Genomic DNA, 16,354 nt, shown 5'->3' with positions numbered 1-16,354 from the left:
TCCACCCTCGACACACACCTTTCACTGTAATGTGACTAGCGTTAGATACACCTGGTACAAGTTATAAGCAGTACGTAACGTGACGACGATAAACAATAAGAAGATTAAAAATTTATTTTCAACGTGTACAAATACATTCTTGAGCAACAATACTGTGTTTTTTCACAGAGTCTCATGCATTTTTATTTGTAACCAAGATTAATAAAGTGAATTATTGTGTCACAGATAGACGTTAAACACAAACATGTAAAATGAAGTAAAATATTAAAAATAACTTTTTGATACTTGCGCCAGTGGCCACTTTCGCCGACTTCCAGGGCGAGAGGATAGTCGGACCTCATTCAGCGGCCGCGGAGAGATGAAGACGTGGGAGGATTCTGCAGCCACGTGGAGGGATAGGCTGGCGGATGGCCTTGGCTCGCTTAAAGAATGGATGCACTTCTTAAAAGACCTGGCGAACAGTGACAAATGCACGGATAATTTGTGGATCAATGCAAGCAATAAGAGTGGAATCAGAAACGCGTAAAGAATGCAGTAGTGAAGGAGTGTAAAACTCCTCACTGGCTGTAGCATTTTAGGACAACCTTAGAACAGCGTGCCATGGATCCCTGCAGCCACTGAGACGCAGCGTCGACACAGAGCGCCAAGAATTTCCAAAGGGAGGAATGTGAAACTGTGGTTCAAAAAATGTTTGCCGGACAGCAAGAAGGTTCATTCTGGAAACATCCCCCAGGTTGTGGCTAAGCCATGTCTCCACAATATTCTTTCTTCCACGAGTGCTAGTTCTGCATGGTTCGGAGGAGAGCTTCTGTGAAGTCCGGAGGGTAGGAGACGAGGTACTGGCAGAATTGAAGCTGTTGGGACTGGTCGTGAGTCGTGTTTCTGCAGCACAGTCTGCCTTCAGCAGGGCAGCTGTGCGGACCGCGCGCGAGGAATGGCCAACTCTCACAGGAAGAATACTCTTAAGTTCACCTTCTCAAATGAATACGCACGACCCAAAGCACTGGCAGTCGAACGCGTCCTACGCGAAGATGTGAAGATCCCCTGTGACGATCTCATCGGCACACACCTATTGATCATTAGCAGCGTCGTTTATGTTAAGACTTTCGACGTTGCCTGCAACAGGATTATTCAATGAACACGACATGGACTACAATTTCGACACTCCGACTGCAACATCGGGCCTGTGGATGTCGACCATGCAGCACGTGGTCTTCGAACGATCCCTGTACTCGAACTGCCTTTCGAGGTGAATGAAGATGACCGCGGCGCTAAGCCCGTACGGAAAAGTCGAGAGTCAGGTAGCCGAGACATGGGCACAGTTTACGACGTATCCGGTGCTTAATGGTGCGAAACAAGTCCGAATAGGTCTCAAACGGCACGTCCCATCGTACATTTCTATCGGAGGCTGCAGTGCGGTGGTCATTTACGACGGACAACCTCGAACATGTTGCGGTTGTGGCGTAGAAGGCCACTTCAGTAATGAATGCCTGCAACGCCGCATCACACAACTACGGCATGACGATACGAACAACGACCGAACCACTACCGCCCTTACAATCACCTATGCGATGACACTGCACGTGCAGCCCTCACAAGACGTAGCTCATCAGCGTCTCTCTGGACAGATATACCCGGAGGCGTCCCAGCACCTTGCCACCGGCAATGCGGCAAACATGACTTACAGCCGGACACACAAACCCTAGAAGATCACAAGGATACCAGCGAGAGTGTTATGGAGACTGAAGACCGCATCATAGCACCCGCGGCTTTTGTACCGGAACGGCGCGAATCTCTCGCTTCCTCAAACACCGGAACATATTACCGGAAGCATTAAGTCGGCCAAACGATGAAAGAAACGCCGCAAGACATCAGAATCTACCACTAAGCCCCCTCTGCAGAACGAACAGATGGCACATAACTCTGACGCAGTACACGATAACTATTTCTCATCGGCGTTCACCCCCCCCCTCCCCCCAGGGGCTCAGCATTCAGGTGCTGGGTACGGGCTCGGCGACCAAAGGGCTCCTGAGCTGGGGACTGGTAAGCGCCGCCAGTCCCCTGTCACCGTAAGCTCTGGGCATACTTCAGCGACCACCGTGTGGCGCGGCGGTGGACGTTGTGTGTTTCAGGAAATGGGGATCTTGGTTTGACCGCCCGGATCGCAAGGATGGAATAAACCTCTATAAACAACCCCTCAATCTCAAGGTGTGCTGCTCGCTGATGAGATTCATGCCTGTTGAGGTAGAACAGTCGTTAGCGGGTAATCTTTGGAGTACCTGCTGCGCCTCAGCTGTATAAGGCTTACCTAGGCACGCGGGCCTCTGTCTAGGTGGTCTTCTAGTTCCATAGCTGCTCGTGGGACCGAGACGGATCCTTCGAAATCCTCTTTTCCTCCTCCCAGCGGAAGGGGTGGGCCGCTGGAAGGTTCTAACACCAAGTCTCTCAAGAGGGCTCGTGCAGTCAGTCCCACTGACTCCGGCACTTCTTTGACAAGCCAAGTCTTTGGTAACAGAATGCATTCTGGTAATCAGAACGTGTTTCTCATTGTGAAACGGAAGGAGGGTATTTTCGAAAAAGGTTTCGCCCTTCTATATACAAAAGTGTTTGGAGGGAATCTGTGGCTCCTTAAAATCAGTGAAGCGCTTGCGTAATGGGACCTTGCTAGTGGAAACTTCCACTTCCCAGCAAGCAACTAACCTCCAATTTGCTAAATGCCTCGGGGAGTATGCCATAGACACTGAACTGCACAGCACTTGAATTATAGCAAACGTGTTGTGACATGCCGGGATTTAGTCGACATTCCCAGGGAAGAACTGCAACGTGAGTGGTCTCCGGAAGGTATGGATGTACAACATATCATGAAGAGGGTTGATGGCAATCTTGTCAAATGCGACTCCTTTATTCTGACCTTCAGTAGCACGAAACTCCCTGAACAAGTTAAAGCTGGCTTCCTTCACCTTAGTGTGAGGCCTTATTTCCCGACCCCAATGCGCTGTTTTTAATGCCAGCGTTTTTGGCATACCACCTTAGGGTGTCAAGTCGAAGCGACTTGTGGCACCTGTGGTAAGGCTGCTCATGAACGAGTTGGTTGCTCGTCTCCAGCCAAATGTATCAATTGCTCTGGAAACAACCCTGTATGGAGTAGGGTTTGCCGAATATTTTTAGAGGAACGCAAAGTCCAGGAAATAAAAACAACCTAGCGTATCCCCTATGGTGAGGCCAAAAAGATCTACAAGTCGATGCAACCTCCCACATTTGCTGAGTCTTTTGCATCCATGGTTCAGAAGCCTACTCCAAAAGCCGATGCCTCTACGCAGACAGAGGTGGTGAGTGTTGGCACTAACACATGCCGATGTCAGTGCACTTGCAATGCAGCCAGTGTATCCCCTACTCGAACGGCAGACAAGGGTACAGTGGCGAACTTGGGCCAGCCCCTGGCGCCTCCAACAGCTGAGGCTGTTCCAAAGCCCAGTACGGCCATTACCACTCCCACGTCAGCTCCCCCAAAGCCCACCAAACCCCAGAAACCTTCTTTACAGCAGCACAGCGGGTCAAATCAAGCGGTAAACCGTCTCACCATGCAGAATTCGTTTTATGTGAGGCTTCATCTGACTCTTCCCCAGAGCTGATGGAGTACGACGTATGTGTGGGGGCAATCATCTCGCCCCACGCCTGCCCCTCCACCTGCTGCAGTCTCCTCACCCCGTCGGAGAGACAGGATGAAGGTGCTACCCCCATCATAGATGGCTCCCATACTTCAATGGAACTTGAAAGGGTTCAGGACGCCTGTGGAGGGTAGACCACTGTGTGTGTCTCCAGGAGACTTATTTCCATCCATCATACTCCCCTGAGCTACGAGGCTATACACTCCACAAAAACGACGACCTGTGTGGAGAGAGAGCTAGAGGAGGCGTAGGTATTTTCGTCAGGACGGGCTACCACTTCTCGCCTCTCTCGCTCACGACGACTTTACAGGCCATCGCTGTGTCCGTGCACGTGCGTCATCCATTGACTGTATGTTCGCTTTACTTGCCCCCACATGATGCACTTCATGAAGCGGCCCTCACCGACCTTCTTACACAGATACCCCAGCCGTTCATTACTTGTGGTGATTTTAATGCCCACAATGTGCTTTGGGGCTCTGCAATTACCTGTCCCAGGGGTAGAGCAATTGAGAGGCTTCTCCTGTTATCCTGTGCCTACTTGCTCAATGGAGGACAGATCACTCAGTTGTGCACAGCGACTGGGTCGTTGTTTGCCATTGATCTCTCGCTTTGCTTTCCATCTCTTGCCGCCAGTGCTCAATGGGAAGTGGTCGCTGACTTGCACGGCAGTAATCACGTCCCAATCTGGATTCACCTGCCAGATGGCGTGGGCCCCGAAAGGAGACCACAAAGATGGGTGCTCAGTGGGGCCGACTGGACACTTTATAGCCAGTTGGCCCAGTTCAAACACTGTGCGAATGTTGAGGCATGGGTGGATCATATTACCAACACGGTCCACCACGCCGCTGCAGCATCCATTTCACAGTCGACAGGCAACCTGTCCCTTGGTGGATTTTCGAATGCCACTCTATATTCAGGACCAGGCGTGCGGCTCTGCGTCGGTTGCAGTGTCGGCCGACCGCTGAAAATCTTGCAGCCTTTTGGGCGGCGAGGGCAAAATGTCGCCGTATTATTCGAGAGAGCAAGAAGAGGTCGTCGCAACAGTTCTTGAACACCATTAATCGTTCCACCTAAAGTTCCATTGTGTGAGAGACGATCAGGAGAATTTCTGTAACGAATAACGGTACTCTCCACACGGATCTGCGAGACATTGCCCAGACTATTGCAGCGTATTTTGTCATGGTTACTGCCACAACCAGTCAGGATCCGGATTTCCAGCGCCATAGAGCGGTTGCTCAGAAGTGTAGTCTCGACTTCCAGTCCACCTCTCATGAAATTTACAACTAACCATTTTCTATGTGAGAGCTGGATTCTACATTGTCTGCAGCTCGTGACACATCCCCTGGTCACGACAGGATCCATTACAGTATGCTACGGCACCTTACAAGGCGCAACAAAGAAATCCTCCTCGCACTTTTTAATGCCATTTGGGCATCTGGTCAGTTTCTTGACTCGTGGCGTGAGGCAGTTTTAATTCCTTTTTTTAAAACCTGGGACAGACCGCACGAGCCCGAGTAGCTACCGTAGTGTTGCCCCCACTAGTTGCAGATGTTCAACCGGCGCCTTGTCTGGATGTTAGAATCCCGGCAACTCATTAGTCGCTTTCATGTGGGTTCAGGTGGTTTCGTTCTACGTTCGATAACCTTGCCCTCCTGGAGGCGGCTATACCTTTCCTTCGCCGTCATCACCTTCTAGGTGTATTTTTTGACATCGAGAAGGCCTAAGATACCACTTGGAGGCGTCTCATCCTTTAGCAGCTTCACGAATGGGGTTTTCGTGGTTGTCTTCCTATTTTTATTCAGTCATTCCTCTCGCCATGATATTCTAGATACCGAATTGGTGACGTCCTTTCTGACCGCTCTGAGCAGGAGAACGGTGTCCCTCAGGGTAGCGTTTTAAGTGTGACTGTCTTTGCCATCGCTGTTAATAGCATTATCTCCATAGCGAAAAGTTAGGTCCAGTGTTCCTTGTTTGTGGATGATTTCTCTTTGTTTTGCTCGTCTTCAAGCCTTGCAACGACAACGCGTCAGTTGTAACTTACTCTTAGACGTTTGGAAGAATGGGCGCAGAAGAGTGGTTTTAAATTTTCCACCGAGAAGTCCGTATGTGTTATTTTACACCGTTCTCGTTCGATTTTAACCTTTCCTGAGTTGAGGATGAGGGACACTGTTTTTACTTTCAAAGACACGATGAGATTTCTGGGGCTCATTTTTGACTCTAAGCTTACGTGGCTACCTCATCTTAAAGACCTGAAACGACGGTTACTTAAGGCTTTAAGTTTTTTAAAATATCTTAGCCACAGTACATGGGGAGCTGACAGGACTTGTCTGCTCCAGTTTTACAGGGCGTTTGTGCGATCTCGGTCCGATTATGGGTGCACGGTGTATGGGTTTGTGAGGCCTTCTTAGTTAAAGATGTTGGACGTTCTGCACCATGAAGGGCTTCGGTTGGCTAATGGTGCATTCAGAACTAGCCCCATACCAAGCCTCTGTGTAGAGGCTGGTGAACCGCCGCTTCATGTGTGGCGGCGGCTACTAACTGTGCGCCATGTGTATAAAACTTTGTCCACACCATACACACCTGCATACCGTTGCTCAGCTTCCTTTGCCACGGCTATTTCATAACCGGCAACGAGCAACACGGCCCTATGGAATTCGGGTACAGGATTGCCTCTCTGCGATGTATATGGCTGGTCTTCATGTTTTCCGTCGCGGTTGGAGCAGATTTCCACCTTGGCTCCTCTAGAAACCCAGACTAATTTTAGATTTGACTAAGTTTAAGAAAGATAGTACACCGGAATTTACATTCTAATCTCAGTTTTTTAACATTTTAGATGTGCATCACGGTTTTATCGTCGTTTACACTGATGGCTCCAAACGGGAGAATGTCTTTGGCTGTTCTGTAGTGTTCCCTCATCATGTTACCCGAATTCGCCTCCCTGATGAAAATACTGTCTTCGCAGCGGAGCTTGTAACATTATGTGATTGCCTTATCATTTTAAATCATTCATTAATCGAGCAGTCGCTCGGCAACAGCTAAAGTTAGCAAATAACGTTGCGAAAATGTAAAAGGTGAACGACCTGTGACGTAACTTGTTTATTGTCGAAGCGCCGTCAGAGATGCTGTGAGTTATTGACTTTGAAAACCGCGGCGCGAAAAACGGACAGAAGAAGAACATTTTTACACATTTTGTTTAGATGTACGAGATATTCTCGATGAACAGTTACTCATTCTTCTGTTGTCTCCTGTAACTTGTGTCGGACGCGCATGTCTTGCCGCCGTATTATTATTGTAAAAATTAATATTGTTCTAGTGTAAAGTAAATGTGTAATACTAAAAGTGCCTAGCAGTAGATTTATTGTGTGACGTGTATGTGAAAACGTCAAAGGAATTGTTTTCATTAAGAGAAGTGCCAGTCAAAACGGCATCCATGTTAATTTCTTCATTGCAGTGTAAGTTCGTCTATTAATTGCCATAAATTCAGAGTTAAATGGAACTGGTGTATGGACTATTCATTTACTATAGAATCTATGTCTCACTTCTTCATGAAATTATTTAATTTTCTATATGTTTCTGCCAAATAGAGAGTTCATAGTCACGAATTCTTTCGTCGAGTTCGGACGGAGGTTGCATGCGGCGAAATATTTTCTCCGCGCCATATTCTACTGGTAAATGCATGATAAACTACGGTCCCTTAGGAAATTCATGTTGAGCTATCCAAAATAATTATATTTTGAATAGGCATTTACTCTCCTCTGCAATGCAACTTCCGACTGATCAGACGATCCAACAAGAAACAGCCGCAGACGGTCGGCGTTCGCAAATATGTTTCCACCGCTGATTATAGCTATATGTTACAGCACAAAAGTAACATATTGTTATAATTAGAGACTACGAACGGGGACATTTATAACTGTATGTTTATGTATATACATCACGTAAACATATCGTTATAATTGGCGCCCGAACAGGGACCCGAATTAAAAAGAAAAAAAAAAAAACTTAAAGGAATAAAAATTTATATAAGATACGCATAGTGGTAATATTCATAAATAATTGTAGCTAATCTTGTGCTTTTTATTTGTTACATGACATCAAACGCCATCCAATAAAATTTCCATTGAGCGAAAGAAAGGAGATATTCAGAGTAAATTACGGAAGAGAGATTATTTTTTTTTGGAACCGAATTTGTGCGAAAATCTAGTTGCAACGCCCAAAGCAGTCATCAGTAACGTAAGTTAAAATTTCGTTAGCCGTAGCCAAGCTTCATTAATTTCAGCCGACATTAATCAATTTGTGACGATCTTTAGTAGTTGCAGTAAAAATTTGCTTTGAATTCAGTAGATTACATTTAGTAGATTAGTAATTTCTTCAAGTACTGTTTAAATTCCATTGTTGTGTATTGCATATCATTTGTTTTTAAATGTCCGCTGCCTGTTCACGGAGCTGACCAGCCTTAGTTTTCATTTATTTTGAACAGTGTGCAGCCATACTTTCTTTACGGTCCAGAATAGTCTCTTGTTCTCGTGACGTGCATCTCCCGACATTCCGATCTTGTGACGTAGCAGTGACAACCGACTCGCAACCGATAAATTACATCTCTGACAACAGCTGACGCCCGTAGCTCAAACGAACTTCATTGACTTACTGTTTGTAAATAAGTGAGCTATGGCAGACGATAAAATGTCATCACTAGATTCAGATGAACAGAATGAAACGAGTGAAGTGTCGCGTCGCTTACGGTCCCGCACGATAATTAGTAGGGCTGAGACACCAATTGAAACAATTGTAGAAAGTGAAGTGGGAAATCTTACGAACTTTGGTGCCTCACACCATAATGTTACTGGTACTGAACTAGACAATGCCAGCATAGTTTCTGCCACTAGTAGTCGTAGCCATATACCGGTTACAAGGGAGGCAGGTGAAAGCAATTCAGGGGTAGTGACAGACGATGTATTCAAACAGCTACTGAGTCAAATAAGTCAAATGATGCAGGACGGAAATCGCCAATTGAAAGAGGAAAATCGCCAAATGGTGAATTCCATTAAAAATGATTTGAAAGACGAAAATCGCCAATTGAAAGAGGAAAATCGCCAAATGTTAGCCTCGATTGAAGATAAACTGTCTACAGTAAGCGAAGAAATAAAAACTGTTAGAGAAGACGTAGCCAAAGAAGTAGCAAAGCAAGTTAAGGATGCTGTTTCTCAAATGCGAAGTGGAATAATTATCGAACTGAATGACACTTTAGCTACCATGCAAAGCGAGACAGCTGACATCCGAAACGCAACCAAGAATCTTGATTCCACCGTAACCACGGTTAATCACAGATTAGACAGAGTAACTACGCAGGTAGAAAAATTAACCGAGGGAATGTCAAACTTGACTCTGGAAACGGAAACGAAAGTAAAGGAGAGGCTAGATAGTCATGAGAGAGAATTTAGAGAAAAGTATGAGAACTGGATTGCTGGAAAGGACAAATTTGTCGAAGATAAAATTAACAAAGACCTAGTAGAGACTGTGAAAGCAACCACTCTTGGTATCTTGTCAGCTCCTGGAAGCTCCGGAGATACCGTAATGTCTGAACTCGGTAGCATTAGGCGTACCCTTCAGCAAGAATTACCAAATTGGAAGCAAGAGGTAACGGAACAGCTAAATAACCTGAAGGCACAAGTGAGTAGTAGTTCCCGAATACAGAGACCGAATTATCCTAACTCTTTAGCCTCAGAGGAAGAAGATGAATTATTTCGGCAATTCCGAATACCTGTTGTATCTAATGAACACACTTCACCACCACATATTCCAGTTAGTCAACGAAACCAAGAATCTGACTCATTAGTAAAAATGATGAAGGAAGAAAGCATGATAAAGCATCGAGTTTTTCAAACCTTTAACCCGGAAAAACGAAATATCCACCCAATTGTTTTTCTTCGTGGATTCTCCGGCATTTTTCCAAATTCGTGGACTGATAGACAGCGTATCCAATTTGTTACCGGATATATAGGTGGCGAATCGGCAATATGGGGAACAGAAATGGTTGATAAGTGTCGAACATATGAGGAGTTTGAGCACTGTTTCCTCAGCAAATTTTGGAGCGAAGGTGTTCAGAAGCGCCTTCGTAAAGAAGTCTATAATGCAGAACAATTTGACCCCAGGAATAGTAGCCTGAGAATGTACTTCGAAAAATATCTTGGCAAAATTAGGTATTGGGATAACCCTATCAATAGTAAAGATGTAATTATGATTCTCAAGTCTAAATTACCCATTTCGATTCGTGAAAAGCTGATAGCCATACCAGATGATGATCCAGATACCTTTCTGTCGATATTAGATTCCCTAGACCTGATCTATGAGGACATGAGAGCTAACAAAACGCGGAATACTCAGCACAATTCTTGGCCACAACATTATGACAGTAACGGCTATGAAATGCCAGGGAACGGTTCAAAAAATAGTAACGATTGGCAAAACGGAAATAAAGGCAGTGGGTATCCGCACAAAAGGAATAGACATAATCAACACAACCGATTCAATCCCGTGTATAACACGACTGGTAACCAGTACGGCAATCAATCGTACAAGCAGAAGTTTGGAAACGGTTTCAGTCAAAAAGGTTGGCAACAGCAGAGCGGATCGCAATGGAATGCACCGTACTCGCGCAGCCAACACTCAGATTACGGGCAGCAACAAACAGCTGATAACGCCCACTCATACCAATATAACTCCGCGCCTAGTAAAAATCAGGCGCAGGGAATATACAGAAACACACAGTTTAACGGCAAACCACAGTGTGAAGGTGGATTTCACAGTAACAATTCCGGAAATCATAATAGTAATAAAAATCATCAGACCCCGCGATGGCATTACAATCCCCCTGTATTTTTCGCAAACGCGGAAGACAGTAACACGTATTGGACACCAGAACAGACGCAGCAACATTTTGACACGAGGTTTGTGCATAACAGTAATTTTGTTCCTCAGTGTTCTCACAATGTCAGATTGGTCGAACTTTCTAACGATGAAGGCCAATCAAAACCACACAAGCAGGAAAACTAAGTTCAGCATCTGAAAACTCCCTAAGTGATGCTCTGAGACAGAATGGGGGCTACCACTTCGACGGAGAGACTAACTATGACGTACTTGTACTGAGATAAGGTGTTAACTTATAAAGTAGGCGAAAAAGTCTTGCTAAAAACACACTTTAAACCATCGTTGCTCTTACGCAAAAATCGAAAATGGCAAAGTCTTTTTGAGGGACCTTACGAGATCCTTCGTATACCGCATACAGGTTGTTATCTGATTTCTGATCCCGCAAATGGAAAAATAAAAGGGTTATACCATCACTCTGATCTTAAAAAGTATCATGCTACAGAATAAGTCAAAAGGAAAGCTTTATAATGACAAGAGAAGGTTAGCCGCTAGTGACTAAGTGACAACTGATTTGACTTCGTTAAAAAAAAAATGCTTAGAATATATTACACGACAGTGAGTCTATCTTGCTATACAGCAGACAATTTAAAATATGTTATCTTGAGCCATAATTTAAGTACAGACAAGCTGATAAATAAAAAAAATTCTTGTTTAACAAAGAAAGTGATCAACTCCAAGAACTCTAGTTTTAAGATTTAGTTTTAAGGAGATAATATTTAAGAGAGAAATGAAATATAAAGCGAAGGATGTGCCTAACAAGCCAGCTTCTGCGATATGAAATGCTAAAGAAGTGAAAATAAAACATAGTATGTAAGAATTTTTTTTTTTTTTAAGTTCAAGGAGCAATGATCCAGAAACTAAATTTATTTCCGTCAAGGACAAGGGTCGCTTGACAATTATTGGTTCCTGATCCCACTAAAAAGGAAAACAAGTAACTAATTTCTAAGTCAGCTATGTCTAGATTAAGTTCCAATGTACATAGAAATCTGGAACAGGTTCATCTCTGCATTAAAATAACGTAATGTTTACGAAGCATGTGAGTTACTTGTAAGTACCAACATGACCACGAAAGCGCTATCCTTCAGGTAGATAAACAAAGTAGCATTAATTGTAATTGCAATACGCAGGACAGATACATTCAAAGCCATAAGTGAAATAAATACCAAGTATAAGAGCGTAAGTGGCAAGGACAAAGCAATGATGACTTAAGGTCATATATAGAGGTCAATGCAGTGTAGCGCAAGCAGGCGTCAAGGCGAGAATAAAATGACGATGAAACCGCCGGCAAAACAAAGTAGCTAGTTTGTAATTGGAGCGCGTACGCAGACGTACGGCGCAAAGGAAAATTAATCTCTAAGTCATAAGTAACAAGGAGTTGTTTGCTAGATTTCTTCTTCTATGTACTATTATATCTATGTCTTTCTTCTGAATTTGTGTAAATATCCTAACCCGCCTAAACCCGTCCCGTAGACTTGACGTCACAGATTGAGAAATGCGGTTGACGTGGAAGACTGGTTTGGCATACGATTTTCAAAAGGAAACGCGTGAACGAAAGCGGGAAAAGCTAGTTTTGAAATGTCTTTATTTTTCCTTTTAAAGTCAATCCGAGACGGAAACCGAGATCGCGATAAGGAATTTGAATATTTTCTTGAATGGTGTTCTGTTCTCATGTGAGAGGGCGATCAAATGTGACTGATTGATCCTCACATCTAGTAAAAAGAGAATTTTTGTTGAAATGACAGTGATAACTTTAATGAATCTAATAAATAGAAAGAACGGTTGAAATGAATTAAAATAATAATAATTGCTAACAGATCGGAGAAACTAATGTATTGTGACTGTGAACTAAAAGCATATTTAGTCTTAGAGAAAGATGAGGAACAATGTAAAGCGAAATGTTAAAGATAGTTACCAACAAAGTAACAGAAATTGAAATGGACATGATAATCGAAGCTCTCAATTAGCAAGCTTCAAAGTGAGACAAACTATTTGATTATAAACTGTAAAAAATTGTGTACATAGTAGTGTATAAGTGAAGGCTTAAAATGGTGTGGAAGTCTGCCACAGACACGAAGCAATGCATCGTTGTTGTAAGTAAGTGATAATTTCATTCACGATGAAGATTAAAAGTGTTAAACGTGCAGATAGGCCGACGGACAATGATAGTCCGGTTGTATAACCGAAGGCGGTGATGTGATTACGTGCAGTGCATCGGAAATCAAGTGTGTTAGCTGCTTTGCAAAGTGCGAGCGCTAGCCTACCTTAAAATCTTCAAAATCGGCTGGAAAATGTGGAGACAGGGATGGTTTCAATGGAGTCTCTGTCCCTGGCAATCCTCGTCCCTCCGCACCAGCTCAGCAAACCACAACACCATCGACGCAACGTGTTCACTGAACCGTGCGCGGAAAAGCTGAAGTACCGCGTGGAGGCTGGTGAGCGCCTCGAGTTGCGATTCAGCTCTAACAATCAGCCTGTGTCAACGTACATCGACGCAACAAACGCGTTAAATTTAAAGTGATGTACTTGCACAGCACTCCCGCTGCAGTTCGACGAAACGGACTTTCCATGAAAGCCGCTCCCAAAATAAAAGACTCTTATATGAGTTCACAACATATCACATACTATGCTAATGTTATATCCCGTGGATGAAATGCGAACAGCCAAACCACACGCGAATTGTGACAAAGTCAAATTCCTATGAATCCCAAGTCCTAAAATAGATTTAAGCTTAGTTTTTAGACTAATGGTTATTTATATTTTTTGTTGCATGTAACGTGTGTACGTAACGTGCGAGTGAGACTCGCCCGCCAGAGCTGATGAAAAGTTTTCTACTCGGAGACCGCAAAGTAGCGATCCAACTTCTCAAGGCATAAGCTTCACCTGGAGAAGAATCAAATTTTAACTTACCTGTCAATACACAAACAATGAAAGCGTAAAAATTATAACAACTAGTGAGCAATGGAAAATGGACACGTGTGAGAAATTCCATGTGTGAGAAGTATATGTGTATAAAAATGGACACGTGTGAGAAATTCCATGTGTGAGAACTATGTGTGTATAAAAAGATGAATCCTATGTGTTTTCTTTCAGGAGCAAAGAGCCTATGAGCTCTGGACAATAACTTGAGGCCACAAAGACGGTCGGTATGAACTCTGTAAAAAAAGGACTGTAATGAGTATAATGTATAATGTCCATTGTAAACTTCGTAGATTTACTGTCTTAGTTTTTAAATTTTTTTGTGTATCTTTACCTTAAGAACTGACTTTGTCTATGAATGAGAGATCACCATATTTGTGTAATCCTAATAACCAAATGACAGGAATACTGTGTTTGATCAATGTAAATCTGTAAAGTACTCAATCCCATAATGTTAACGGCGACATGTGAATCTTGGTAATCTCCTTGATTTCCAAGATTCCCATGGAAGGCAATGTAACATTATGTGATTGCCTTATCATTTTAAATCATTCATTAATCGAGCAGTCGCTCGGCAACAGCTAAAGTTAGCAAATAACGTTGCGAAAATGTAAAAGGTGAACGACCTGTGACGTAACTTGTTTATTGTCGAAGCGCCGTCAGAGATGCTGTGAGTTATTGACTTTGAAAACCGCGGCGCGAAAAACGGACAGAAGAAGAACATTTTTACACATTTTGTTTAGATGTACGAGATATTCTCGATGAACAGTTACTCATTCTTCTGTTGTCTCCTGTAACTTGTGTCGGACGCGCATGTCTTGCCGCCGTATTATTATTGTAAAAATTAATATTGTTCTAGTGTAAAGTAAATGTGTAATACTAAAAGTGCCTAGCAGTAGATTTATTGTGTGACGTGTATGTGAAAACGTCAAAGGAATTGTTTTCATTAAGAGAAGTGCCAGTCAAAACGGCATCCATGTTAATTTCTTCATTGCAGTGTAAGTTCGTCTATTAATTGCCATAAATTCAGAGTTAAATGGAACTGGTGTATGGACTATTCATTTACTATAGAATCTATGTCTCACTTCTTCATGAAATTATTTAATTTTCTATATGTTTCTGCCAAATAGAGAGTTCATAGTCACGAATTCTTTCGTCGAGTTCGGACGGAGGTTGCATGCGGCGAAATATTTTCTCCGCGCCATATTCTACTGGTAAATGCATGATAAACTACGGTCCCTTAGGAAATTCATGTTGAGCTATCCAAAATAATTATATTTTGAATAGGCATTTACTCTCCTCTGCAATGCAACTTCCGACTGATCAGACGATCCAACAAGAAACAGCCGCAGACGGTCGGCGTTCGCAAATATGTTTCCACCGCTGATTATAGCTATATGTTACAGCACAAAAGTAACATATTGTTATAATTAGAGACTACGAACGGGGACATTTATAACTGTATGTTTATGTATATACATCACGTAAACATATCGTTATAAGCTCTACGCGATCCTGAAGCAAAGGAGCGGATGAATCGTGTTCGGGGCAATCTATTTCTCCCCTGCTCCGATTCTGTTAGTGCCTTACAATCATTGCAGAATCTGTACCTAACTGAGGAGATGGTCCAGCTGATATATGACCAACTGTACTTGCTCCAATGGCGGGGTAAGGAGGTGTCCTTCTGGTGGGTGCCTGGTCATGTAGGAATATGGGGCAATGAACAGGCCGATCGGGATGCCAAGGAGGCCTGCAGAGAGCAGGATGTGGTCCAGTGTCCTATTCCCTTACAGTCTGTCATTTCTGCACTCCACAAGAAGTGCATAGAGTTGTGGGAGGAGAAATGGCTGGCGGTGACGGTCAATAGAGTGCGGTTGGTGAAGTCAACAACTCGGGCGTGGCGTTCCTCCTGCCGGTTGCTCAGGCGAGAAGAAGTGACCCCTCACGCGAGTTCGGATCGGGCATTTTCCTCTACACATAGGTTTCTATTACGGCGGGAGGATCCCCCATTTTGTGATGCTTGTGGTGTGCACATCTCTGTCCGCCACATTTTAACAGACTTCATTTTATACCGTGATGCAAGGGCGGAAGCAAAGTTGATGGCGATCTGGCCTGTGTTTTAGCTAATGATGAGATGCATGTGTCTAGGGTTTTAAAGTTTTGTGATGTGTCTGCACTCTGGCCTAAGCTTTTATGCTGGAAGTTTTAGTGTATTGCAAAGTGGCTGGCTCCTCCCTTTCTTCCTTGCGGTCAGCCAGCCACTTCCATCTGCTATATTGTTTCAGCTCCCTCTACCACTTTCTTCCTGTGTTGTCCATGTTTTACTGCTGACGGCATGCTTCGTCCCTCGCTTTGGTGTGGGTAGGCACATATTTTTCCAAGCATGTTACCCGTGTTTTACATTCTGTTTTATCTTACTGATCTGCGTATTTTCTTGACACCCGTCTCAATTAGATACTGAGCGGGCGCTGAAGACCTTGCCGTCGTACGCCCATACAACCCTCTCCATCCATCCATCGGCGTTCACGAGAAAGACAGGCACCACAACGAATTGGTGACTTCACACTGGTTCTTTGGTCCAACACTCTTCGCGAATGCTCTATGCGTTCAGGGACCACGGGAAAGGAGGATGTAATAGGAAGACTACCCACAAAAGGTCTTAACTTTGTTGTGCGCTATGGAGGGCTTGAATGAATTTAAACGCGCAGGTAAGAATTATGAAACTCGTCAGAAACAGTTACCCGCTTCCTGCTGGAGACGCCTGCTGGCAATCTTAAGACCTGTAGTGTCACGCGCCGTGACGTATGCACCGAGATCTGTCTTTCTCGTGCGCCTCAAGCAGA

The sequence above is a fragment of the Schistocerca nitens genome, chromosome 2 (genome assembly GCF_023898315.1).
Source record: "Schistocerca nitens isolate TAMUIC-IGC-003100 chromosome 2, iqSchNite1.1, whole genome shotgun sequence".
Taxonomy (NCBI): Eukaryota; Metazoa; Arthropoda; class Insecta; order Orthoptera; family Acrididae; genus Schistocerca; species Schistocerca nitens.
The sequence above is the reverse complement of the archived record's forward strand: the minus strand, read 5'-3'. Positions refer to the sequence as shown.